At 36.2% G+C, this 27,988-nt stretch overlaps 1 pseudogene across 1 annotated transcript; it reads left to right on the top strand.

Annotated features, from left to right (window-relative positions):
* The first annotated feature begins 24,462 nt into the window (after positions 1-24,462).
* LOC307108721 (nascent polypeptide-associated complex subunit alpha-like) lies at positions 24,463-25,081 on the top strand (annotated as a pseudogene). The gene has a single exon. The product of its transcript is annotated as a nascent polypeptide-associated complex subunit alpha-like (transcript).
* The last annotated feature ends 2,907 nt before the right edge of the window (positions 25,082-27,988 follow it).

Below are 27,988 nucleotides of genomic sequence, written 5' to 3'. Positions count from 1 at the left end.
AAATCATAATCTAATGTATCAAATTATTTTAAATGACTTCAAATGCCTTATATACATAAAGTATTATAGTCATTATAAAAATTGTTAGAGTACATACTTCAAAATATCAACCCCATGGATTTATTTTGTTTTATTATTATCTCTATACTAATATAATTTTACTAGAGGCCCCCCGGCCCCGATCGTGCACCGGTGGGGTCCCTCGGCCTGGCCTGTGGGATCAGCCTGAAACCAGCTCTCCAACATCCCCCAAGGGGTCCTGGATTGCAAGTAGTGCAGGCCAGGTTAAGGGACCCCACTGGTGCATGATCCATCTGGGCCAGGGAGGGACTTGGGAGGTTGGCCCGCTGGGGAAGGACCGTGGGAGGGCTCCAGGGCATGTATGGCCTGTATCGCTCAGTCCCGATTGGCCGGACCCCAGCAGCAAGCTAACCCACCAGTCAGAGCATCTGTCCCCTCGTGGCCAGTGCATGTCATAGCGACTGGTCAACTGGTTGACTGTCTGCTCCCTGGTGGTCAGTGAACATCATAGCAAGTGGTTGAGTGGACTTAGCATATCATTAGTATATTACACTTTGATTGGTTGAACAGACGACAGGACAACTGGACATTTAGCATATTAGACTTTTATTATATAGGATATCTGCCTGAGGTTATGGCTTTATTCATTTATGCACAGGAATTTTATCAGTTCCAAAAATCAAACAACATAATCTCAAACTAATTGATAATGCATATTCTATTTAATTGACCTATGTATTCCTCATTGTGTCAAGGGATCTGGTTTACATCTTCTAAATAGTTTGACACCTGAGTCATTGTTTATTGGGTTGGGACTCTTTGCAAAGGAATGTTTACTTGTTAAATAAGTGCTACCTTCTAAGTCTATATGCCTTAGAGTTACATAATGATCAAACTTTCCCCCATGCCAATAAAATATTGCTTAGAGGGTGTTATACCATAGTTCACAATGTACTTGACTGTGCCCTATTATAATTTTACAATTAACAGGTAAATTCTGAAGTTTTATACCTCAGGAGATTAGAGACTGAGTTTATATAGAAAACTTTTATTAAGTTTATGCAGATAATCTATCATTTGGCATAGGATGTTGGGTTCTAAATGACTTACTATTTTTTGACATCACACTTTTTGCTGAAACATATAGAAAAATGCATATCATAATTTTAAAAGTGACATGTATTTAAATTATATCAATAATTTCTTATTAGAATTAATTAAATACTTATCATGTTTTAATGTACTTACTCTACTTTTGTTTTAAATTTTTATAATCTAAATATTATTTTGTATTTTCCACACTGGATATAATTATAAATACATGCTTTTTTCACACATTTAACTCAATTTTATTAATGATAATTATTGAAACTTATCTGTTGGACACAGCATTTAGCTAAATCCTTTGTCTTTTGAGATACCACTCAGAAAATTTTCAAAGCATGTTTTAGTTCTCAGAACAAAATATTATGGTCTCATCTTGATTTTTTCTCCCTTTTCAATGCATGGGATCATCTTCAGGAAGGCTCAATTCTTTTGAATGAAAAATTATTTTGAAGACCAATTTTAGGGTGTTATAAAAACTTACCATACTGTTCTACATGAAGATTTTTATGGCTAGAATTTCTATTATTCCAGACATTAGTAAGATATATATATATATTTTATAAATATATTTTATTGATTTTTTACAGAGAGGAAGAGAGAGGGATAGAGAGTTAGAAACATCGATGAGAGAGAAACATCGATCAGCTGCCTCTTGCACACTCCCTACTGGGGATGTGCCCGCAACCAAGGTACATGCCCTTGACCGGAATCAAACCTGGGACCCTTGAGTCCCCAGGCCGACGCTCTATCCACTGAGCTAAACCGGTTTCGGCTAGTAAGATATTTTTAAAAATTGATCATTAAAGTTATCAGTTTATATTGATTTTCCAGTTTAACCCCCAAATTAGTATTATTTAAAAAATACTTATTCTAGTATGAATATATTCTAGTATGATTCTCCAACAATCCTAGGTGAAAATTCACCATATGTTTTCCTATTTTCTAAGCTTAGAGCCTACCTTTGCCAGCACACTCTGAGCCAAGCCATCTCACTGAGACTAAGTCCCAGTCACTAAGCTCATGATTCTGATAAAAAAATGTAGAGTGACATCAGATAGATGGTACTATTCACATTTTCAGGACTAGGCTACTGCCCCATGCAAACTTGAGAATAAAAGCCAGCTAAAACCAGAAAGCTGTTTGGTGAGCATGGAATCAAAATAAGCATAATTAGTTTATTATATTAGACAAATCTTTCAGGTTGGCACATGTTCAAGAATCTGTACCCAAAGCAGAGTTGATCTTGCCAATAGAACTACTATAGATAAGTGCATGAACATAAGACTACAATCTTTTAGACAGCTCAAGAATGGGTACTGCCAAAGTTAGCAGAAGTTTTGAGAGTCAATAGCCAATAAGTACTGATATAGGCATGAGTCAATAATGAGATATGTGCAAAAAGAAGAAAAAAGTAAAACATTATAACTCAAAAAGAGAGACAGACCGACAGGAAGGCAAAAATGTGATTTAATATTTCTTCTACAACCAAGGTCCAGCACAAGAAACACCCTTATCTTAAAACTTAGGCAACAACAACAACAGCAGCAGCAACAATAAACAACCTTAAATGAGTTTGCAATATCAAATGCATCATTAAGAAGAAGCTTCTGGTCTGGGACACATACGAATGGAATCTTAAAGATCTTAGAGTTTATAATATTTGGCTGAATGCATATCACCAGAGAGAATAAATAGAGGCATATTCTGGATAAGTCTCATTTGTGACAGTCCAATTATTTATTTAATTATCTATTATTTCAGATGCATTCAGTTATCCTATATAATCAAAGGGTAATATGCAAATTGACCCTAACGGCAGAACGACCAGTCACTATAATGCACACTGGCCACCAGGGGGCAGATGCTCAATTCAGGAGCTGCCCTTTGGTAGTCAATGCGCTCCCACAGGGGGAGCTCTGTTCAGCCAAAAGCCGGGCTGATGGCTGTGAGCGCAGCCTCCTCAGCAGCGCTAAGGATGTCTGACTGTGGCTTAGGCGTGCTCCCCATGAAGAGCAGGCCTAAACCATCAGTTGGACATCCCCCAAGGGCTCCCAGGCTGCCAGAGGGATGTCTGACTGACAGCTTAGGCCCAATCCCCCTGGGAGCAGGTGGACACCCCCTGAGTGGTCCTGGACTGCGAGAGGGCGTAGGCCAGGCTGAGGGACCCTCCCCCACACCGAGTGCATGAATTTTCATGCACCAGGCCTCTAGTTATAATGTAAAATTGATAATTAGAATGTGTGAAAGGTTGCTAACCTGTGACCAAGAAAAGAGATAGGCCAGAGTTTAACATTATCTTTACTTATTTATTCAATAATTAATTAAAGTAATTATTATCATTACTTTATTAATTGACATTTATTCTCTTGTATAAATATGGCATTAGGCATTTCTTTAATATGCTCACAAATGAGGAAGGATGACTAACCCATTCAATGATAAATACTGCATCATAGATTAGATACAAAATAGGATAGAGGCACAAAGAAATAATCATTATAGTTGATTAAATGAGTCCAAGAAGTTTCAAAAAGTGGTAGATATTGAGATGTATTTGAAAGAATATTAGGAGTTAACCAGTTATAGCAAAAATGAAAGAAAATTTCAGTGATGGAAACAAACTATGTCACTGTTGAGAAACTCATAAAGTGGGCACTTCTGTGTACTAGTAGATAGGGGACACAAGGGAGACAGATCTGGAGACAGGAAAAAGGGCTTGAAGAATTAGCAATGTATATCAATGATAAGCAATTAAAATAAAAATCATCCAAACTCCAAAACTTTCCAATGATAGAGTCAAGGCAACAGTCCTAAATATTAACACAGTGTTCACCTCATAGTTGACAGGTCACTTTAACTTACCTTCCATTTCTAAAAAACTCCATGACTCCCAGAAAGGTAGAGACTTGTTGCAACAGGTAGATAGAGCAATTGCTGGCCAGATTCAAATGAGGTACTCAACTTCAGATAGTAAGAGAGGGACCCATAAAAAATGCTCAGATCATCTGGCAATAGATTCAAGTGCAGCCACCATTTCACTATTAGTATACCCCCCACTGCCCTCTGTAGGCTTTTGAGGGATTAGAAGCAATTATTATAGATCTTACAGTTTGCAGAAATGTACATAAATTTTACTCGTATTGCTCCCTATCATTTTTATTACAATTGTTATCCAGTAGTAACTCTCCAGGATTAAGCCTCCCTCTGACTTGCCCTTCTGCATTTGCAGAACTTTTGCTCGATTTGAGTAAACTGCAACTGCATCTCATTAAACAACCAACTGTTTATCACTTAAACGTGTGCGTGTGTGTGTGCGTGTGTGTGTGTGTGTGTGTGTGTGTGTGTGTGTGTGTTAAGACAGCTTTAAAACAGTGCAAGTGTAGTTTAGAAATAGACTGCTGGTTAAATTCACTCATTCTCACAGATAACTCAGGAATATCCCAAATGGTCCCCCCGCCCATAAGTTACTTAAATCTAGTGACTTTGCTGGCATAGCAGGCACATAGACTATCCAAAACACTGAGAGAAGCATGGAATCAGAGAAAGTGGGTCTGAGCTCCCCACATTTGGCTGAATCTTTATTCTGTAGACTGTATCAATGTCACATGCACGTCCCAACAGTTAAGTTTGGCATATACGGTGGCATAGTTCATTCAGGATGTTATAATAAAAAATACCACAGATTTGGAGGCTTATAAACAACATACATTTATTTGATTGGCTTATAAAAACATAAATTTATTTTTTCACAGTTTTGGAGGCTGGGAAGTCCAAGATCAATATACCAGTAAATCCCATGTCTGATGAGAGCCCATAAATAGAAGGCCCTATTTACTATGTGTCTTCACATGGTGGAAGGGAAGAGGGAGCCCTCTAGAATCTCTTTTGTAAGGACACTAATCCCGTTTATGAGGGTTAGTGACTAATCACCTTCCAAAGATATCACCTCCAAATATCATCATTTTGGGGGTTAGGTTTAACCTATAGATTTTTAGGAGACACGCACATTCAGTTTATAGCATATGGAAAACATAGACTTCCAATCAAGAGCATATTTCACTGCATCCTATTTTGTATATGGAAACATTTTCTCTCTCTACAGAAACATCTTTATATTTTTCCCTCAAAAAAATTTATACTTTTTAGCTTATTCTGTTAATTTCATCCTTTTAAATTATATCATCATTTCCAAATGATGCATGTACTTGAACATAAATGCTTTCTGAAAAGCATTTTGCTATGTATCACATTGCTATTACACAATAATCTATCCTAAAGGGAAAATTCGTAAATGCCAACTAGAAGCTTTAAATACAATCGAGTTCAATAAAACGTTATTTATAATCACTGAAATTGGAAAAACGTTACTGGATAATCTATGTTCAATCAGTACTTTTTCAATGAGTAGGTCTTATAATACAGAAAATTTCCCTCTGTGGAATTTTTATAGTGTGTACTCTATGTCTCCCTGAGAAGCCAACAACTATTGTGCTGTGATCTTTTAATCATCCATCAAATGGCACAGTCATATGGGCATGGGTGATAACATCCTATATAGCTAAGTTGAAACTAAAATATTTGTTGTATGTGTTTTCTTTGAAGGACAATGCCTTATCATATGGGTGGCAAGTACAAGTTGAGTCTAAACTCTTAATGCAGCAGTTGTTATCAACTCCTATGGGATCTGGTATCTGCATTTTCCTCAAGCTCCCCAAATAATTTTGGTGCAAGCCAGCAATGTTCACAAAACACTGGGGTGTGTCTTGCAGCCTTACCACTTAGTTGATAATTTGCTATTTGATTACACAATACTTTTGTCTTTGTAAGAATTTATATTTTTAGTAAAGAAAACTATACATATATTTTTTTCTTCCCTGTATTCATCAAAGGATTGCTCAATTCTACTCAATATATAATCATCAAGATTTATCAACTTGACTTGCCCATGGAGGCATAACCCATTTGCATAAAGCATGTTTCTTACTAATGCAGATCTCATTTCTCAAAAATAAGCCACATAGGCAAGTAAACTGCCTTGACCTGGGACTAAGGGTAAAATAATCTCTGTGGTTCAATGCAGGCTTCTGTTGCCTCAATTTTTTTTATTAAAATAGTAATTTATAAAAAGACTAGAGGCCCAGTGCATGAATTTATGCATGGGTGGTGTCTGGCCTGCCCACCCTGATGGGGCCTCATGGGGGCCAGGCCAGCGAGTGGGAGGGGCTGCAGGTGGTTGGCCAGCCGCACCTCCAATCCAGGCCAGGATCAGTATGGTTGGCTGCTGCAGTGTGTGTCATAGCCATAGGTCATTCTGGTGGTCCTGCCGTTCTGGTCTCTGGGCTTTTATATATAGAGATGCATCGATTTGTGTAAAGAGTTCAATGTTTTCTGAGAAGTAAAAGATCAACTACTCCCCCCAAATGTTTTATTTCCTTCATTAGGCAAATATTGTGAGGACTTGATCATTCCAATCCAATCAGAAATTGAGTGGTTCTAGGCTAACATGGGAATCTCTAAATCTTGGAATGTCTGGGGCAGGAAATAATGAATATTTTGTCTAAAGGACCAAATACTAAATATTTTAGGATTTGGGTGTCTGAACAATCTGTCACAACTACTCAACTCTCATTTTTGTATAAAAGCAGCCATAGATACTATGTAAACAAATTAGTGTTCCAACAAAACTATCTATGGGCCTAAAATAAGAATATAAAAATTTTCTTAAAATATTAATCTAATTTTGATTTATTTCAATAACTTAAAAGGATAAAACCCATTATTTCCTTTTATGTCATCTAAAAACAGGTTGTGGGTGGTAGCTGGCCTCTGACACCTGCTCTAAAGGATGACAGAACCACAAAATAGAAGTAAATTTGGTCCCTGAGTCACCATGAAAAAATTCCCATGCAAAATATCAGAATGAAATTGCTACATAAGAAAATAACACAACCATATTTAAACCAGAAAATTCAGGCTAATTTGTTACATCTATTATTTTTATCTTTACTAACACATAAATGGGCAGCATAGTGGGATGCTGCCACAAAATTAGCTAAAATACTTGTCACTAGTGTTTGATAAGCAACAAAGGAATTTACATTAGAAGCTGCAAAATTGATGACACAACGAAAAAATGTTTAGTAAAATATCCCCTGTAAGAACTTGAAAAGCAGATTATGTAACCACTGAGCCCATATCTCTATGGGAAGAGTTTAGAAAGATCCAGAACAGTACATTTTGTTGATTATTCCTTGTAGTAACAATAAATTAAGAGAAAAATGAGTTTAAGAAAGAATTGACCAGTTTGTAAGAAGTGCAAGTGAAAATTTTATCATTGCTTTTGGTTTAAATGATTTCATATTTTTCTGTGGTCAGAGTTTCTCTCTTATTTTTTCCACCTCCCATATAAGTCAATAAGTTTAGCCCACCTCCCATTGTGTCTCAGAGTTTAATAAATGTTTCAACTAAAAGAAAGCATTTTAGCTTCACTACGGGGTATGGAAGATTTTGAAGACTGGCTCAGAGGCTTAATGATTCCCTCAATCATTGATTTCTCACCTAGTATATACTTTTAAACTTCTCTTTACTTCACTATTAATATAATCAGTTGAATCTTATTATATCTATCTCCAAAGTACTAAGTTAACAGTCAAGTTATTTAACTGCCAACATTGTATGGATTTCATCCAATCTGAATATGTGCCCCATTGTTTAATATTAAATGATGAAAATATTAAAAAAGATGAAAATAGTGCAAGTAGTGCACAGATCCCAGACCATTAACCGCACTCAATCAGGGCTAAATGTATTTATTTTTCTTGGAGAAAAATTGTGTTTCAGTCTTTAAACTATCACCTTTTAAAAATATTACAGATTAAATATCTTTATAACTCTGAGTATTTTTATATAAGATTGTGAATTTCTTGTTCAAAACAAATTTTTCCAAGGAAGACTTAGTTTCTCTGAACAAGTCTAGCTACAGAGAGTAATAGTTTTTTGAGTTACTGAATCAGCAAAAGGAGAGCACATTGAAAAGCATTAGTGCCATGTGTGATGTGTCTTATCTCTATTGAGTGACATTACAGACCCAGATCAAATGATGAGATGCTGAGAATTTTATCAAATTCATTTATTCACTTTAGGGATGGCAGTGATCTTAATTCAGTGTCACTGGGCTCATCAGTTGTACATTCTTAAGTGAATGCTCACTCTCTGCTTCTATCATTCTATAATTACAGAGACAAAGAAATTACTCAGCACTTTCTTTGGTTCTATAACCTGGTTCCATATCAATTATCTGAACACCTCTCCTAATTCTCCTTCCTTGTAGTTTCAGTCCAGTCTTGTCATATCATATCACCCCTCTCCCCCTGCAAACTACCACTTCCTCCACCATCACTCTGAATTGTAATATCACTGTCACCCCATCTCCGCCATCATGTCACATTTTATCTCTACCTTCAGCTTTCACCATCTCCATTTGGTACCATAAAAATAGGTGTATGACTAATGTGACTGCATGCTTGGGGTAATAGGAAGCTCAGTTCTATGCTATATTTATGGAAGCCTGTGCGAAATATTGATCTCCTACCCAGAAATGTTTACTCTGTATCATCCATGAAGAGACATTTACTCTTGGTTCTAGGCCACCTTTCTTATCATTAACCTTGTATATTAACTTTATGAAGGTCCCTGGTTTAATTCTTGCCCCTTCCCTGGTTCCAAATTTTTCATTTTACCATTTCCTTCTCTGATCACAGTCTCCAGCATTTGAATAAAGTTCTAAATGTTTGTAAAGGCATTGCTTGTAAATTTTATATTATTTTTTCCTTATGAAATATTTAAATTTATAGTTACTTAAGCTTATGCACAAGTTTATCATCTGTAAAAGTCTCTAAAAATATTTGGAATACAGGATAGCAGCACTTAATTGTTCATATCCTTCAAGGAAAGGCAATTTAAAAATATCCATTTAATTAATTTCATGAAGCAAAAAAGGTAAATAAGATTTTAATTTTTATAAATGTCTCTGGATATATTTTAGGTAACAAGTTGTAACTCGAGATAGTTCTTGTCATCATTATTATAATGGTAATTTTCATTATCCACTGTTTGCATAATAATTTTATTTTATGCGTTCATCGAAGTTATATTTATTTTGGCCCCTGGTTATGGATTTATACATGGACTTCCCTTTCCCTACACCAATTCATTAAAATCTGTACTTTCTTTAATTTGGATACCTTTTCCATGAAGCCATCTGTGTCAGGAAGGGTTCCAATAAGAAACAGATGGTCCATTTAAAATTGAATTATTTGAGGAGAGTTTATTTAAAAGGGGGTTATTTACAGAAGTTGAGTGTTGGCGAACTGCAAAGATATTATAGTACAAGGAATTTACTAATTCTAGGCCTAAAGGGATAAGTGGAAGGAATTGGTGTCAATATCTAGAAAGAGTCATAAGGGCATGTGCTTAGATAAATCCAGCTGGCAGGCAGAGGAACCTGAAGTAGATGATAATTGAGAAAACAGGAAAGTGGGCCTTGTGAGCCTGATGCAAGATATTTCGTTGCCAACCTTATTTCAGTGGAGAGTATGTACAGATTATCTTTTCTCTTTTTCTCTGATTATGTGACTATTGATTTAACCACCATTGATAATTCAGGCCTCGTTTCTGATACCATGATTAAATTCAGTTACTTTTACTTCCTGAGTTTCCTATCTTTTCATATGTCCTTGTTAAGTATACCAAAAGTGTCAAAATATGTTCTCAATATCTCTTTAAACATCTTTTGTTTCCCAAAAGCTTACAACTGAATTTGATCTCTCCTTTCTGAGAACCAACTTTGAGTATCATCAGTATTTTATGTACATTCATCTTGTCATACATACAATGATTTTGGGGTTATTATTTATCTTCTAATTGATTACAACATCTTCAGGAAGTCATTAGAGAGAATAAACATTTTAAAGAAGAAAATTATACATTAGACCCAAGCTCTTTCATCAGTATTTACTAGATCTGGAAAAAAACAAAACAAAAACATTTCACTGACTTATCTTTATTTTTCTCTTCTGTTAAATTTGGCATCTTCTGAGCATTAAATGGGGAAAAAAAAAAAAAAAAAAAGCACACACATGAAATGGTTGAAACACTGCCTTTACAGGGTACTGAAATACTTATTGACCTTTACTCATCCTATATAAAAAAGCCTAATATGCTAAGTGTCTGGTCATCTGGTCATCCATTCAACCAATCAAAGCATAATATGATATGCTAAGGCTGCTCAACCGCTCTCTATGATGTGCACTGACCACTGGGGGCAAATGCTCTGACCAGTAGGTTAGCTTGCTGCTGGGGTCCGGCCAATCGAGACTGAGTGAGACAGGCCAGACATGCCCTGGACCCCTCCCATGGTCCCTTCCCTGGCTGGCCAACCTCTCGCATCCCTCCAGCACCCTCTTGCAATCCAGGACCCCTCAGGTGATGTCAGAGAGCCAGTTTTGGCCTGATCCTGCAGGCCAGGCCAAGGGACCCCACTGATGCATGAATTCGTGCACTGGGATCCTAGTATATTTATATTATTCAAAGATACTAGTATTGCCGAAACCGGTTTGGCTCAGTGGATAGAGCGTCAGCCTGCAGACTGAAAGGTCCCAGGTTCGATTCCGGTCAAGGGCATGTACCTTGGTTGTGGGCACATCCCCAGTGGGGGGTGTGCAGGAGGCTGCTGATCGATGTTTCTCTCTCATCGATGTTTCTAACTATCTCTCTCCCTTTCTCTCTGTAAAAAATCAATAAAATATATATATAAAAAAAGATACTAGTATTATCCATTATGCCAGTAAGCAGTGAATAAATGTCTCAAACAGAGTCCAAATAACAAAAAAATAAAGTTGTCAAATAAAAGTGCTTTGATAAAGAAAATTCTCTTACTTTATACAGTAATTATAATTCTTTGTCTTTTTTTTTGTTTTGTTTTTTCCTCTTCAGGACACTATCATTGTCTCACTTATGTTAGATTAAAAGTATAAAATTATCTTGGGCTTGGAACTCTGATTTGTTGAGTATCTGCAAAGCTGAAGAAGTTTTGTTCAAATGATGTTCTATACCATCCCTCAAACCTGTCCTATCCATTCCTCATTTTATCAGAACCATTTCACTCAATGGTTTCATTTTCCCCCCACAAATAACAAAAAAGTAAAAATAAAAAGGAAAATAAAACAGAGGAAATTTGAGATGGATTAAAAAGCACTTTTTGTTTTATTTGTTAATATTATTCATCATTGAAATGCATATCTCAATTGTCAAATTGAATTCATTTTGTGACTTATTCCTTCATGTTCTAAAATAAATGCTTTGCCAATTTTTCCTAATAAATCACAGAGCTCTGAAACTAAACACTTCCATAATGAAAATTAGGATACCATTTTTAAATGTCAGCAAAACTTACCAGGGTCACTTTGAAGTGCTTAAATAGAGTAAAAAATAACCATCTTGTTTTTGTTTTTGTTTTTTTAAGAAAATTGAGTGTAGTATTTAGGGGTAAAGAAGTATTATGTCTGCAAGTAAAATGTCTCAAAAACTGTGTAGAGTTCTTTACAGTTTACACCTTTCTAAATCCATGCATCATTTAATAGTCAAAACAGCACTGAAAGTTTGGTAGTATTATCACATTTAAAAAATAAATCTAAGGTTGAGATAATTTAAAAAACATACTGAATTAGTAAATGAGAGGCAGAATAGAACCTGGTATTTTGACAGATACCCATTTCCACTACAACTTGATGCCTAAAGCATATTCAGAGATATTTATAGAAATTAAAATTTTATTTACCTTTTTGTTTCATGAAAGTAATTAAATGGCTTATAAAATTATTTTAATAGGATATTCTATGTCTAAATTTATATCTCATCAAATATTTCAAGGTGTTTATATTTGTCATTTATAGCACAGTTTGATGTAGTGGTTCCAATTTATATAATACTTTAAAGTTTATCTCTCACCATTATGTATCAACCAAGCAATGAATCAGTTCATTTATTAATTATATGAAATATTCAAAATGTTTTAAAAATCAGAACTGTATAATAAACATATACTCAGATAGGTATTATTTCTCCTATCTCATTTCTATCTTTAATATTTTATAACATGTTTTGACTCATCTATAGTAAATCAAAATGTTATTGCTTTCTTATTACACAATTGAGAAAGATGCATGAACATTTACTTATCTTTCTTCTTTCTCACAAAAAAATGAGAATATAGTAGATGCTGTTTTATAATGTGCTATTTTTGCTTAACAATAAATATTGGAAATTACAGTTCATAGAAAACTTTCTCATTATATTTTGAGACACAAAGATTCCATGTTCGATTAGAATTATTTTTAACAATGTGTGAGAGTGCCTATTTTACTACTGCCTCTTCAACAGAAGTTGGCATTATACTTTTCAAATTTTGCCACTCTCTTAAGTGAGAACTTATATCTTAGTGTAATTTTACTTATATTTGCATAATTGACAGAGAGACTGAACTGAAAAATGTTAAAATCCACATTTACACCTCTTTTTTGGAATGTATGGTAATATATTTTTGCCAGTTTTTCTATCATTTCTATAATATCCCCTCAATTTATGTACTAGTGACATTAAGCTTTTATATGTGCTATATCCTATATAATAAAAGGCTAATATGCAAATCGACTGAACAGTGGAACAACCGGTTGCTATGATGCCCACTGACCACCAGGGGGTAGATGCTCAATGCCGGAGCTGCCCCCTGGTGGTCAGTGCACTCCCACAGGGGGAGCACCACTCACCCAGAAGCTGGGCTCATAGCTGGCTAGTGCAGCAATGGTGGTGAGAGCTTCTCCTGCATCCATGACAATGCTAATGATGTCTGACATCCCCCGAGGGCTCCCTGACTATGAGAGGGCACAGGCTGGGCTCTGGCACCCCCCTGAGTGCATAAATTTTGTGCACTGGGCCTCTAGTGTTAGATATATTTCCTTCCTGCCTTTCAATTGTCTTATGCCTTTAATTTTATTCTCAAAAACATAAAAAATATGTTTAAAATTTTATTTCAAATATATTGATATTTAATTTTATTATTTCTGGATGTTGAATTTTAGTTAGAAAGATTTTACCTGCACTCAGGTAAATAGTATTTTTTTAAATTTTTAATTATAATTTATTAGTATAGAAACAGAATTATGTTCTTCTATGTTGATAAAAGTTTGTTCTAGTCCATCTTTAAGATTTTTTTTGTGTTTTTTGTGTAGATTATTATGTGATATGCAAATTAAGACAGTTTTACTTATTTCTTTCCAGTCTGTATATAGTATATTTGTTTTTCTCACTAGGAATTCCAGTAGAATGTTGAACAAAGGTTTGAGAGTAGATGTCCTTGCTTTATGCCTAATCTTAGAAGGAGGTAGTCAGTCTTTCCCATTGAGGAGGCCTGTGCTCCATATGAGAGAAGAATCACAGAAATTGGCAGTATTTTGTTTCTGTCACCCCAGGGGGCCTTTCTTGGTTCTCTGACCCCACTGGTAGCTGTTTTAAGTGAGCATTTCAATAGACCCATCACAAAGAAATGGTGAGAGGATGCAGATTACCATTTCTTTCTGGGGCTTCTGAACTGTCACACTGGATCACAATTGCTCTTTAAGAATTTGTTTTATCTCAATTTTCTGCCACTTTTTCCTCTCAAGACAAAATCAGGTCATATGTCTGGTTTCTTCTCAAAGATGCTTGTCACATTCTTGGAATTATATTCTCCTGTTTGTTTTGTAATCTTGGATATCTGTTGACCTAAAAAAAAAAAAAAAGCCAACAATTTTGTAGATTACCTGGGTTTGCATAATAGCTACTTTAGGAGTAGTATTCTTCTACAGTTGGCTACATCGTAAATGGAAAGAGAACTGGCATTCATTATTTATGCCACAAATATATATATTCTAATCCTCACCTAAGGATATGGTTTTAGAGAGAGAGGAAGGGAAATCAAGAGAAAAACATCAATGTGAGAGAGAAACATCAATTGATTGCCTCCCATATGCACATCCCCTAAACATGGGTGTGTGCCTTGACCAGGAATCAAACCTGCAACCCTCTGGTGCATGGAGGATGCTTCAACCAACTAAGCCACCAGGCCAAGGCAATGCCACAAATACCTTTGAGCTTCTATCATATACCAAGTCTTACCCTAAGTGGGATTTTGTGTCTGAATAAAGTTAACTCTCCACTTGGAATAAGAAATCTGCCTATGAAACTTACTTGCTGTGTAATGAATCTTCATAGAGCCATTCAGGGTTCCCATCTATATATATAAAAGCCTAAGTGACTGTTACACCAGAACGACCAATCGCTATGATGCACACTGAGCAGGCAGGCAGGCAAACAGTTATGGATGAGCAGGCAGGCAGGCAGGCGTGTGGTTAGGGGTGAGTGGTCCCTGATTGTGAGAGGGTGTCCAATTGCAGGGATCGGGCCTAAACTGACAGTCAGACATCCCCTGAGGGGTCCCAGATTGCGAGAGGGCAATTTCATGCACCAGGCCTCTAGTTTTCTCTATAAAACAGTGGTTACTTTGTTGTGAATGTTAAGTGAGACCTACAACTATGAAATAGTTTGTTAAACATTTCTTAATTTGGAAATATAATAAAATATTTGGAAAGCTATTTTTCAGTGTAACTTAGAGTCTCATGATCTGCCAGTGTTACATTATCACAACCCTACTAACAATAACAATAAAAAGGGTATTATAGGTATTAAAGAATTATAAATTATTTTGAAACATGACCAGTTGGTAACAAGCTTCACATTTTGGATTCCTATAAACACTGTCAGAAACAGTGAAATTGGGTTGAAATTGCCCTGTCATTGTATATTATTTATACATTGGATACAAATAGAAAAAGAATCCCATATATAAAACAAAGGTAATGGAATTTTCTTCCTGACACAAATCCTCCTGCAAAAATCACAACAAGTGGTATAAAGATTTATTGAACTTAGTTGTTACATTAGAAATATAATTTGAAAACGGGAGGAAACCTTTTGTTACTAAAGTCATATTTTTACAGGTGAGAAATCAAAAGCCCAGAGAGGTTCATGATATGCTCAAGATTATACAGAGAAATTTCTGCATTATAGAGATCATTCCACAACTCTCCTGACTCCAGTGATCTTGCCACTTTACCACATTGCACTTACCTCATTGCTTTATTACTTTAAACAAAATTTTATTGTTAGAACTGCTTTAAATTTACAGAAAAAAAATCAACGATAGTAGAGGGGATATATGCTGTACTGTCCCTTATTAACATCTTACATCAGTCTATTTGTTAAAAGTAAGTAATCAACAATGATATATTATTTTTAATTGAAATCCATAGTTTATTAAATTTATTTAGATTTTACCTGATTTCCTTTTTTTCTGTTTTAGGATCCCATCCAAGTTACCACATCACATTACATTTAGTTGTCATGTCTTCACTTAGCTGTGAAAATTTGTCAGACTTTCTTGTTTTTTATTACCTTGATAGTTTATAGGAGTACTGGTTAGATATTTTGCATCAATTGAGGTTTTCTGATGTCTTTCCCATGTTTACAGTGGGGTTACAGGTTTCAGAAAGATATGTTGCTTGGCCATCTGTATGTCCTCTTTGGAGTAGTATCTATTCACATCCTTTGCCCATTTTTTAATTGGATTGTTTGTTTTCTTGGTGTATACATTCCTCTATTTTAGATATTAACCCCTTAAAGAGATGTATCGTTGGCAAATATGTTCTCCCATTTAGTGGGTTGCTTTTTATTTTATTGATTATTTATTTTGCTGTTCAAAAGCTTTTTAGTTTGATGTAGCCTTGTTTATTTTTATTTGTTTCCCTTTCCCAAAGAGATATATAGGGAAAAATATAGTTATGAGAGATGTCTGATATTTTACTATCTATGTTTTGAGTTTATTCCTGTGTTTGGTGGTCTAGTTTCAGTTTTTTGACATGTATTTGTCTAAATTTTCCAACACAATTTATTTAGGAGATTATCTTTACCCCATTATATGTTCTTGCCTCCTTTGTCAAATATTAATTGACCATAAAGGATTGAGTTTTTTTCTGGTCTCTCTGTTCTGTTACATTGATCTGTATGCCTGTTCTTATGTCAGTACCATGCTGCTTTGATTACTATGGCTTTGTAGTATCATTTGATATCAGGTAGTGTGATACCTCCAACTTTGTTCTTCTTTCTTGAGATTTCTGTGACTTTTGGGGGTCTTTTTTTGGTTCCATATAAATTTTTGAAATATATATTAAAAGATAATATCATATATTTTAGATCCACCAGAGGTGGATGGTAAGGTAATCTAATGATATACATTCTAAAAGTTTTAAGCCTCTCCAATAGAAAGTACGATACATGAATGCATTTCTTTCTGACAGGACAGTGGGAGAATGTGGTAGCCAACCCAGAAGTGTGTTGGCCTTAAATAAAAAGTCAGCCAGGTATTTCTTCAGCAAAATGGGTTTATGTAGGAACAACAAAACACTACAATCTAGAATATGCAACAATGCTGATCCATGTGTAAGTCCGTTAAGAAAAAGGAGAGAAAACTGTTTTGCAGAGTGGAAGAGGGAATTGAAAGGGCTAGTCCAGAGTCCCTGTTTTGCTTTGTGAGAGCTCCCCCTTCTGGGCTCTCTACTTCATTTTAAATGAGGTTTCTGTTGATTAATTTTTTTTCTATAAGTGGATAAGAAAAGGATAGCTACATTTTCAGCAAGTTCTTAAAGAGGAAGTATAGCTGGTGTGACCATTTGGAATTCTTTGGATCCCCAACACAACAGATATCTGTACTATCTGCCATGAGAAAGATGGGGTCAGATCATTAGACAGGAGTGACCCCTTCTTGGTTGCACGCATGACAGTCCTTTCAAAGTCTGAAGGTAAAGCAGGAAAATCAATAGAAACTTGCCTATGGTCGCAACATTGCATATATACCATATATTCACCCTGCACCGAGTAGAAGATGGAGGGTGTTTGCTTGTGGAAGGGGACTGGAACAGTTGCCTGCTCCCTGAACCATCTACTGAACACGAGTCATGGATCCTCTGCTATGGGAGGACAGGCAAGAATTCTGAGAGAGCCCTACTCCAGAGGTTAAGGTACATGGAGCCTGCTTAAGTATGAGACCAGAGCACAAAATTAACCCCGCCCGAATCTCAGTTACTTAAGATTTCACATCCTTGTACCAACTACCAGGCAAAAGATGACACCCAATGGGGAAGGCATATCATTCCTGAGACGTGCCTTCTGTGGCACAGATAGAATGGCTCTATTGAAGTCTGAGGATAAAATAGAACTGTGAGAAACTCCCAATGGTTGGCTAATCACAGTAACGACACAGTCCCTATCAAATACTGTTGGCCATTTTCCCTCATTTGCCTCATTTCGCTTCTCTTACTACTTATCCCTCTCTGAAAGAAAAGCATTTTTTTCTGTTTGATTATGAGATCCTGAGTAGATTTCTGAGATCAGAGTGTTTTCCCTATTACAGCAGTCTTTCTTCTGAATAAAGTTTGCCTTTATCCGGATTTGTTTTTATTTGAGACTACTCTCCTAAAAATTCTGTTATGAAAATTAAAGATAATCCACAGCCTGGGAAAAATTTTTTGCAAAACAAATATCTGATAAAGAACTTGAGCCCACAAAATTTGCAGAACAATGCTGCAATAATAACAACATGAACCTTCCAATAAAAATGAGCAAGTTTTGAACAAACACCTCACAGAATTGACAAATGACAATTAAGCACATGAAACTATTTTCATTATTAGATATCAGAAAAATGCAAGTTAAAATCAAATGAGATACCAACATATATCCACTAGAATAGCTAAAAGACATAGGATACCAACAAATATTGCAGAAAATGTGTAACAACCTGACATCTTATACATTATTGGTGGGATTTTGAAAATGGACTGCTATTTTTCTATTGCTGCTGTAACAAATTACTACATGACACAGTTGATGGCTTAAAATAACACACAATTATGATGTTACAGTTTTGTAGGTCAGACATCTGATGTTAGAGAGACTGTGTTACTTTTCGGAGGGCCAAAGTGAGAATCCATTTCATTTGTTATTTAGGTTGTTGGAAGAATTCAACTCCTGTGGTTTATGACTGAAATCACCATTTTATTTATTTATTTATTTATTTATTTATTTATTTATTTATTTATTTATTTATTTATTGGCTGGCTGGCTGGTTGGCTATAAGCTGAATGCTGTTCTCAGCTCCTAGAAGCTGCCTACTTTCCTTGCCTTTTGGCCCCTTCCTCCATCTCAGATCCAGTAACAGCAGGTCAAGTTCCTCTCATGTGTGTAATCTCCACTGCCTCTCCTTTCATTGTCACATTTCTGACCCACTCTCTGCCTTCCTCTTCCATTTTTAAGAATCCATATAAGTATGTTGGGACCACCTGTTATAATACTGAATAATGTCCCTATCTTAAAATGCTTTTCCTAATCACATTGGCAAAGTCACATTTGCCATATAAAGTACTTAATCACCGATTCTAGAGATTAGGCTCTATATATCTTAGAGTGGGCTTGTTTTTTTTCCTACTACAAAAGGTCCAATCACTTTGGAAAATTCATTGTCAGTTTCTTAAAAAGCTTAATATACATTTTCCTTATACCTTTTGCTTCTAAATATATAACCAGAGAAAGAAAAGCACAAGTCCACAAGAAACTTTATCCAAAATGTTCACAGAGCATTATGCAAACTAGCCCTGAAGATGAAAGATGTCCATCAAGATGAGAATGAAGAAAAAAATTAAAGATGGATATACATTCATTAAAAGGAATAGACTTCTAATAAATGACAAACATGATGAACCTTCAAAATATTATACTGAGTGAAATAAGATATAAAAATACACACTATATTTTTCCATTATATGAATTTAAAAAATAAGAAAAGTTAGCCTATGGTGAAGGAAACCATATCATTAGTTTTTCTAGGATTAGGATTATCTAGGAAGAGGCATAAGGTATATAATGTGTTCTCATATTATTCATCAAAGTAAAATATTATTTATTAAAACTAATTGAATTATACATTTAAAATCTGAGCTATATTGTATGTAAAATACTGTATATCTCAAAGAATAAGATCATTCAAACTCTAAGATGCTCTAATTCTACAAACAATGCATTTTCTTTCACTTGTCCTTTTAAAAAATGAAAGAAATTTTTAAAATAAAATAACTTCAATTTCTAAATTTTTTAGCTCTTTAGAAAGTATCTTTTTGAAACACAGTGACCATCAAAATTTTAATTTCATGTCCAAACAACATAAACAATAATTTTAGAGCTTTTCTTTTTTAATTCCATCTTTTTTTGCAGCCAGGATGATAATTAGTGAATATTCTTGGGGACAAAAATACTAATTTCAATATGGGAGATTTAGTTTAAAAAACAGTTCAGATCAAGAAATTAGATTTCACCCTACAGATGATAATTAACTAACAGCTTTCAATATTGCTGTCCAATCTCAACACCAATGTGATTTAGTGAGTTGTTTTTTATTTTAATATTATTTCTTGTAATCCTACTCCAAAGCTGTTGAAAACAACAGAGCAGACTGGTGACTAATTAGTGGACAAGGGGACATTTGGAGTAGGGATACAGCTATTTTTTAAAAATCTTTATTGTTGAAAGTATTACATATATGTGCCTTCACTTGTCCCTGCCTCAGGCCTTCACCACCCTATTGTCTGTGTCCATGGGTTATGTATATTTGCATATAAATTCTGTGCTTGATCTCTTTCTATCCAACCCCCTACCCCTATTTTCTCTCTGAGATCCCACAGTCTGTTCAATGCTTCTGTGTCTCTTGATCTATTTTGTATATCAATTTATTTTGTTCTTTAGATTCCACATATGAGTGAGATTATGTGTTACTTGTCTTTTCTGACCGGCTTATTTCACTTAGCATAATACTCTCCATGCTGTCTCAGTGGGTAAGAGATCCTTCTTTTTTACTGCTGCATAGTTATTACAGCTTTGTTTTTGCATAGATTTTCCACAGTGGAATATGACTTAGAAAAAGACAATTAATAGGTTAGAAACATTCTCCTAGAATAATACATTTGGAGCTGGCAAAAAAAGATTAATTCCTTTTGAAACAGAATGATTCTGGACAGCAATTTTCTCAAACAAAGCTGATTAATTACATGGAAGACCTCTTATTCACTATAATCAAGTACAGTACTTGACCCATTAATTGAACAAAATTGAATAAATGAGGAATAATATAATATGATACATAACGCAAACATTTTAACTTAAAATATATAAATGTACATTTATTCACACATATTTTCTTTCAGGCCAGGATTTTTCATTGAACATGATTCACACATTGGAGTAGATCTTGTATAGTTTCATTTTTATTTTTACATTTATAATAATAAAAGTGTAATATGCTAATTAGACCTGATGGCCAAACAGCAGAACAACAGTCCTGATGAAGCCAGGCACTGTGGCTGTGAGGGCCGAGTCCCTTGCACTAATTTCATGCATTGGGCCTCTAGTATGAAATAAATCTAAATATAAAGTATTCTAAGATTTTAAATAAATATTAACAACATATTCCCTAGCATTTTTAGTTGCTTACTTTATGTAGTCTCTCCAAATAATCCACTTATGTAGAAACAATATTTCTAATTCTGCACTCATATTTTAATGTATTACTTACTTAACAATGATTGCAAATGGCAGGAATAGGGTTGAACACAAATGTTATTTATTCTGACCTGAAACAGCTTATATGGCTTACCAGGTAGGAGAAGTCTGAAGGTGTCCTGACGAGCAACCTGTTAGTTATACACATTCAGTGGTAATTTGGGCATCTGTTAAAATGTTTTATGGAGAGAATAGTTATTTTGATGGATTTGTTAGAAGGAGGTTGTTAAAAGAAATTCTTTTGGAAGTTATAATTGACATAAAAACACATGGTGACTAGGAATGCTACAAGTCTAGACTCTGACATTTGCACTAAACCTGCTTCCTCCCCACCACCAACTCATTATAATTAACTAGGGGCCCAGTGCACAAATTTGTGAACCTTGAAAGGAACCGTGGGCCACAAGGCTGCAGTGGGCACAGGGGTAGGTCTCAGCCCATCCTCCCACCCCTGTCACGGCTCCTGGTCCCCTGTCTCCTGGCAGCCTTGCTCCCTCCGCTGCTGCTCCCACACACTGATGGCACCAGCCCCACTTGCACCCGCTGGTGGCTGCTGCTCCCATCTCCCCTCAGGAGCAGGGGGAGGTGGAGAAGTCCTCAGGGGTTATCAGGGCTGGCAGTGGATGCAAGTGGGGCCATTGCTGGCAGCAGATGTTAGAGACGGCTGCTGGCCCCAGTCGCCCCTCAGGAACAGGGGGAGGTAGAAAAGCCCTGAGGGGTAATCAGGGCTGCCAGCCCCACTTGCACCCACTAACAGCACTGAACAACTGGGGCTGTTGCGGGCACTGGCAGTGGGTGTGAGCAGCGGTTCCAGTGCCAGGAGCAGGTGCAAGCAGGGCCTGCGCTGGCAGCAGGTGCGAGCACTGGGTGGGACCACAGCGTGTGGGAGCAAAGAATTTTCAGTAACCACCAGAGGCTCACCCTGATGACAGAGACTGGTGCCCCACCTTGGTCTGGTGACCCTGCTCACCTGCTCCACCATCCTGTCGTGGTTGATGCCCGCCATGTTCCACATGCACCCCTGGTGGTCAGTGCACGTCATAGAGACCAGCTGTTCGGTTGTTTGGTTGTTTGGTTGTTTCGCTATTTAGTCTATTTGCATATTAGGGTTTTATATATATAGATGGTACCCCTATTCTTTCATGAATCCCATCATAAACATAAAAAGTGTACATGACTTTCTCATTTCTGGTGACCATTCAGGATGATCTACTAATTAGATGCAATAGTGTCTACATTTGTATTTCACCTAGTTTGTGATTAGTTGTCTTCCTGCAAAGTAACACATGCACACACATACACAAACATGCACAGAATGCATAGTTTATAGATCATTGCTATTTAATATTATCATTAAAATAATAACGAGTCAGAACCACTCTGGAGTTAAGCTAAACTACTCCATGTATCTTCCAATTCATGACCAACTAAGAAAATTCATACATGCATACACACACTCTTTGTCCCTCCAGTAAGTTAGCATATTGTATTTGGCTTTCTTTGGGGGCCTCAGAACAACTGTTTATGCTGTAGATTTTATCCCCATTATCATTTGTACTGCCAATACTAAAAACAGAATCACTGTCAGGAGAGGCTCTTAGACATTTCAATAGCAAAGCTGCTTTCTTCAAGCCCTTAGGCTAATACTCCAACCCTAATGTCTCTCAGGATACATCCTCTCATTTAATCCTCCATATCCACATATGAGTATTCACACTCACCTATATTTTGAAGAAAAATCCAACCCCTGTCCCATAAGCTCACCTGAAAGAGGACAGCATTCCAGCAGTTGGGTTGTTCTCTACATTTGTCCCTAAAGGGCTGAACAGATGGTGCACCCTTCCCCACAGAAATGCTCAGAAAAGGAACACCCTGAGGCTATAATGTGAGAGGAAGCTGTTGCCTTTTATGAAAACAGTTATATTTGAGTTAGTATTAGATTTGGGAATACAGAAGCAGGAAGGGGATAACTAGAGAAAAGTTGCCATACGGTAATAGCTTATAGGAATAGCAGAGAGGAGAAATTAGTAGCAGCTGGTAACAGGAGGAAATGATGACATTAAAATTCATGTTCAGGAGTTTAAGTCATGATAACCTTTCACATCCCCTGTATCTCTAAAATGCTAGTGAATATCTCTGATGGTGAAGGTAGAAGAAGGGAATATTTGAACAACACTGAAGGCTATTAGCCCCTCATTAGACATAGGGTTTGCAAATATTTCCTCCCATTCTCTAGGTTTTCTTTCTATCTTGTAGATTGAACTATAACTCAAAAGTAAAAAACAAGCAAAACAAAATAGTCATATTAAAAAAATGGGCAAAGGATTTGAATAGATATTTCTCTAAAGAAGACATACAGATGATCTATAGGTATATGAAAAGGTGCTCAACATCACCAATCATCAGGGGCATGCAAATCAAAACAAAACGATAGGTCATTTCAAACTTGGTAAAATACTTATTATTAAACAAAGCAAAACAAAATCTATAATAGCATAAAATGCTAATTATACCAGACAGCCGAACGTCCTTTTGGACATCCTTCTAGACAAAGCTTCGACGGCTGTGAGGGCCGAGGGCAGGCAGCTGTGGCAGCCAGCAGTGGCAGCAGCAGCGGGTTGATGGGGGCGGTGCCTTCCCCTGATTGGTCTGGTTGCCTCCCGCAGAAGGAGGCTGTCAGTAGGACATCCCCTGAGGGCTCTCTGACTGTGAGAGGGGGCAGGCAGGCTGAGGGACCACCCTCACCCCGCTGCCCCCAGTGCACAGATTTTTGTGCATCGGGCCTCTAGTAAATAAATAATGCACAAAAAAAAGCCCAAAGGTAAGTGTTGGAGAGTATTAGGGAAATTTGTGCCTATGCACACTTTTGGTGGAAATGTCAAATAATGCTGCAGCTATGGAGAACATCAGGGAGGTTCCCAAAAGAAATTAAACAAACAACTGCCCTGTCAACCAAACCCACAATCCCACTTCTGTGTATATATCCAATATACTGTATTTTCCAGCGTATAACATGACTGGACGTATAGAAGATTTTCCTGGGTTAAAAAGTCGTCTTATATGCCGGAAAATACAGTAACTGAAATCAGAATCTCAAGGAAAACTTTGTACTTCCATGTTTGTTGTAGCAATACTCACCATAGGCAAATATAGAAATGAACCAAATATGTATTCTTTACCAAATGGATAAAGAAGATGTGTGACAACATGGATAATCTTGAAATACCTAATTCTAAATGAAATAAGCCAGTCACAGAGAAAATATTGCATGAGTCCACCTATATGAGATATCTAAAGCAATAAAATTCATTGAATTAGTAGGATGGTGGATGCCAGGAACTGGTGGCTGGGGGAATAGGGAAATTGTTCTGTGGGTATAAAGTTTCTGTTATGCTAAATGAATAAATTCTTTTTCTAGAGATGTACTATACAACATAGTTTCTTTATCAATACAGTATGTGTACTTCAAAATTTGTTGAGAGATAGAAGTCATGTTAAGTGTTCTTACCACCAATAAATACATACACACATACATACTCTTTCTGCTGCCATCTTGGTTCTGTGTTCCCTCGTAAAATGCCCAGTGAAGCCACGGAAACTGTCCCTGCTACAGGGCAGGAGTTGCCACAGCCCCAGGCTGAGACAGGGACGGAATCTAACTGTGATGAATCAGTACCAGAGCTAGAGGAACAAGATGCCACATGACAAACCCAGCTGGCAGCGGCAGCTGAAATCCGTGAAGAACCAATCATTAAGAAAAAACAGAGCCAGAGTGAAAAGAGGCATGGAAGGCTGTGGCCAAACGTGTCTTGGACAGGTTACTGGGGTTACTAGGGAACTATCCAGAAATCTAAGACTATCCTCTTTGTCATCACAAAACCAGATGTCTATAAGAGCCCAGCTTTAGATACCTACATAGTTTTTGGGGAAGCCAAGATCAATGATTCATCTCAGCCAACACAGCTAGAAGCTGCAGAGAAATTCAAAGTTTAGTGAAGCTAAACATTCAAGAAACACACAGACTACAACTATGCAAAAGGAGAGTGAAGAGGAAGATGTTGATGAAATAGGTGTGGAAGTTAAGGACATAGAACTGGTCATATCACAAGGAAATGTGTTGAGAGTGAAGGCAGTTCAAGCCCTGAAGAACAATGGTAGTGATACTGTAAATGCTATAATGGAATTAACAATGTAACTATCTAAAAATGAGAAGCTTTTTTTGGTTTAAAAAGAGTAACTGCAGCCTGGCTGGTGTTGCTCAGTGGTTGAGCATCTACTCATGAACCAAGAGGTTACTGGTTTGATTTCCAGTTAGAGAACATGCCCGGGTTCCAGGCTCAATCCACAGTAGGGGGAAGGGATGCAGGAGGCAGCTGATGGATGATGTTTCTCTCTTATCAATGTTTCTATCTATTCCTTTCCCTTCCTCTCTAAAAATCAATAAAGACATATTATTTTTTTTAAAAAAGAGTAATTGCAGCTTGGTTTGAAATTTGTACTTTTCTATCATTAATAGAATTATGACTTCTTTGGGATGAAAATGTAAATACATGAATGTAGTATGTTAAAAAAGTGATATTAGAGCAAGTTTCAGTCAATTTTGGAAGAAAAGTGTGGTTTCTCAAAAATTCTATGTAGAACTAAAATTCTCTCCTATATGGCAACAAAAGATACTCTCAAACATGTAAAGTTTCAAAAAATGTGAATATTGGTGAATATTGACTTCTGAGAAAAAAAACCACTGAATATATATTTAAGCCTAATAAAATATAGATAAAAATTAATAAATAAAACATGGCAGCATTCCTGTTTGAAGGGATATCTGATTATGAATGTGTTAAACATAAAACTAAATAAAGATCAATACTGTAAGTAATTATCATAAAATTAAACATAAACATAATAAATAACATAAAATACATTGTTAATTCTATTAAGAAAGCACATTCCATAAATAAGAATTAATTTTATAAAAGCACATTGGTTGTACTTGGAACAAGAAACTAAAACAGTGTTATTGATTTTAATTTAGAAAATAAGTCAAACATTATTTTGAAAAGCATAAGAACCCACTAGTGGAAATAAAAAGAATAATTACCTTTCACATCACTATAGAAGATAAGCAAGCATACAAATTACACATGACAAATGACAAGAGGCAAATGCAACAAAAAAGAAATATAAAAAACAAAACTGAGAACATAAAACAAAGTGACAGAATTAAGGCTACACATAACAGTGATAACAGTAAAGGAAATTGCTTTAAACTCTTCTGTTTTTAGCAAGGAAATATTCTCAGAAAGAATGACAAAACTAAATCAAAATTTAAAACAACTCAGGAAAATGACATAGAAATGTTTTAAGTAAAAAAATGGGTAAAGTTTCATCATGGAAAAACAAAAAGAAATCGAAAATGGAAATGCTAATAGCAAACAGGGAAGAATTTAAGGCAAAGTACAATAGCTAAGAAGATTAGGATCATTTTGTATTTCTAAAACAGTCACTCAATGGTGCAAACCAAATGGTATTAAATCCTTGTGCATTAAATAATGACACAAAATATATAAAGTAAATGTTAATAAATAAAGTTATAATAGGAAATTACACAGGTAAAATATACAGAATATGCACATATTTACAACATTGTATAATTACCTTAATAATTATTACTATTTGATTAATCAAAGCTTTTTTAGGAATTAATTACTTCATTTTTAAATAACTATGCTACCACTGAATAGAGAAATTCACTTATAAACAATTTGATCTCCCCTTTTTGAATAAAGATACAATAATTTTCCAACCTTTTCCTATCACATTTACCCCACCTTTTATTAGGAATAGAGTAAACTAAGTAAAAATAAATTAATGTCTCATTTTATTATTTTCTTTAAATTTTATTTGGCAAATTTTTTAAACCTAGAAAGATGTAGAAAGAAAAGATAAATGAGCATCAATATATACTTTACCTTTACTTAGATTTACCAATAAACATAATTCCACATTTGCCATGTGTTCTCTCTCTCTCTCATTTTTCCTTCTGAACCATTCAAAATTTCAAACTTCATAACACTTTATTACTAAACTAGAGGCCTGGTGCACGAATTCGTGCATGGGTGGGGTCCCTCCAGGTGCTGTGGGGATTGGGCTGAAACCCGCAGTCTAATGCTGCCTGCAACTCCTACCTGCCGCTCCTGCTCATCCCGGCCCCATTGTACCTGCCGTGGGCTTGCGTCCAATCAGTCCCAATCTGGAGAGGCTCGTGCTGCCGCAGCAGCACTCACCAGCCATGAGCCCTGTGTCTGGCGCTCTCCCAAGGGGAGTGGCCTGAGGGATTGGGCTGAAACCTGCTCTCTGACATCCCCTGAGGGGTCATGAATTGCAAGAGGGTGCAGACCAGGCTGTGGGACCACACCGGTGTACGATTGGGCTGGGGAGGGACCACTGGAGGGCTCCAGAGCATGTCCAGCCCATCTTGCTCAGTCCTGATGGGCCAGAACCCAGCAGCAAGATAACCTACCAGTCGGAGCATCTGCCCCCTGGTGGTCAGTGCACAATGTAGCAACTGGTCGACCAGTTGACTGTCTGACCCCTGGTGGTTAGTGTACCTCATAGTGAGCAGTTGAGCAGACTTAGCATATCATTAGCATATTACGCTTTGATTGGTTGTTCAGTTGTTCTGCCGTTTACCCTTTTATTATATAGGATTATTATATAGGATACTTAATAATGCATGTCTAACAACAAGGGCATTCTCTTATGTAGCCAAGATACCATAATCAGACCTAAGAAAAATAAACTATTTTTTAATATTACCTAAACACAATCCATTTTTAAAACCTTTACAATTTGCTAATTTTTCCAAAGAAGTGTTCTGTAGCCTTCCCCCCCACCCCAGTCTATGATCTAATCAACGTTTATACATTGCAGTTGGTTATTAGTGTCTCTAAGTTCTAATGGACTTAACTTTTAAAAATGTCATGTTGGTCATATGAGCATGTCCCACATTCTGAGTTTGTCTGTTTTTTACTTCTGAATAAGCTTAGGATAAATAATTTGGCAAAAAAGCTACAAAGCTGATTATACTTCTTACTACAATATA

Source organism: Cnephaeus nilssonii, assembly GCF_951640355.1.
Source record: "Cnephaeus nilssonii genome assembly, chromosome: 13".
In the NCBI taxonomy this organism is placed as follows: Eukaryota; Metazoa; Chordata; class Mammalia; order Chiroptera; family Vespertilionidae; genus Cnephaeus; species Cnephaeus nilssonii.
The sequence above is the reverse complement of the archived record's forward strand: the minus strand, read 5'-3'. Positions and strand labels throughout refer to the sequence as shown.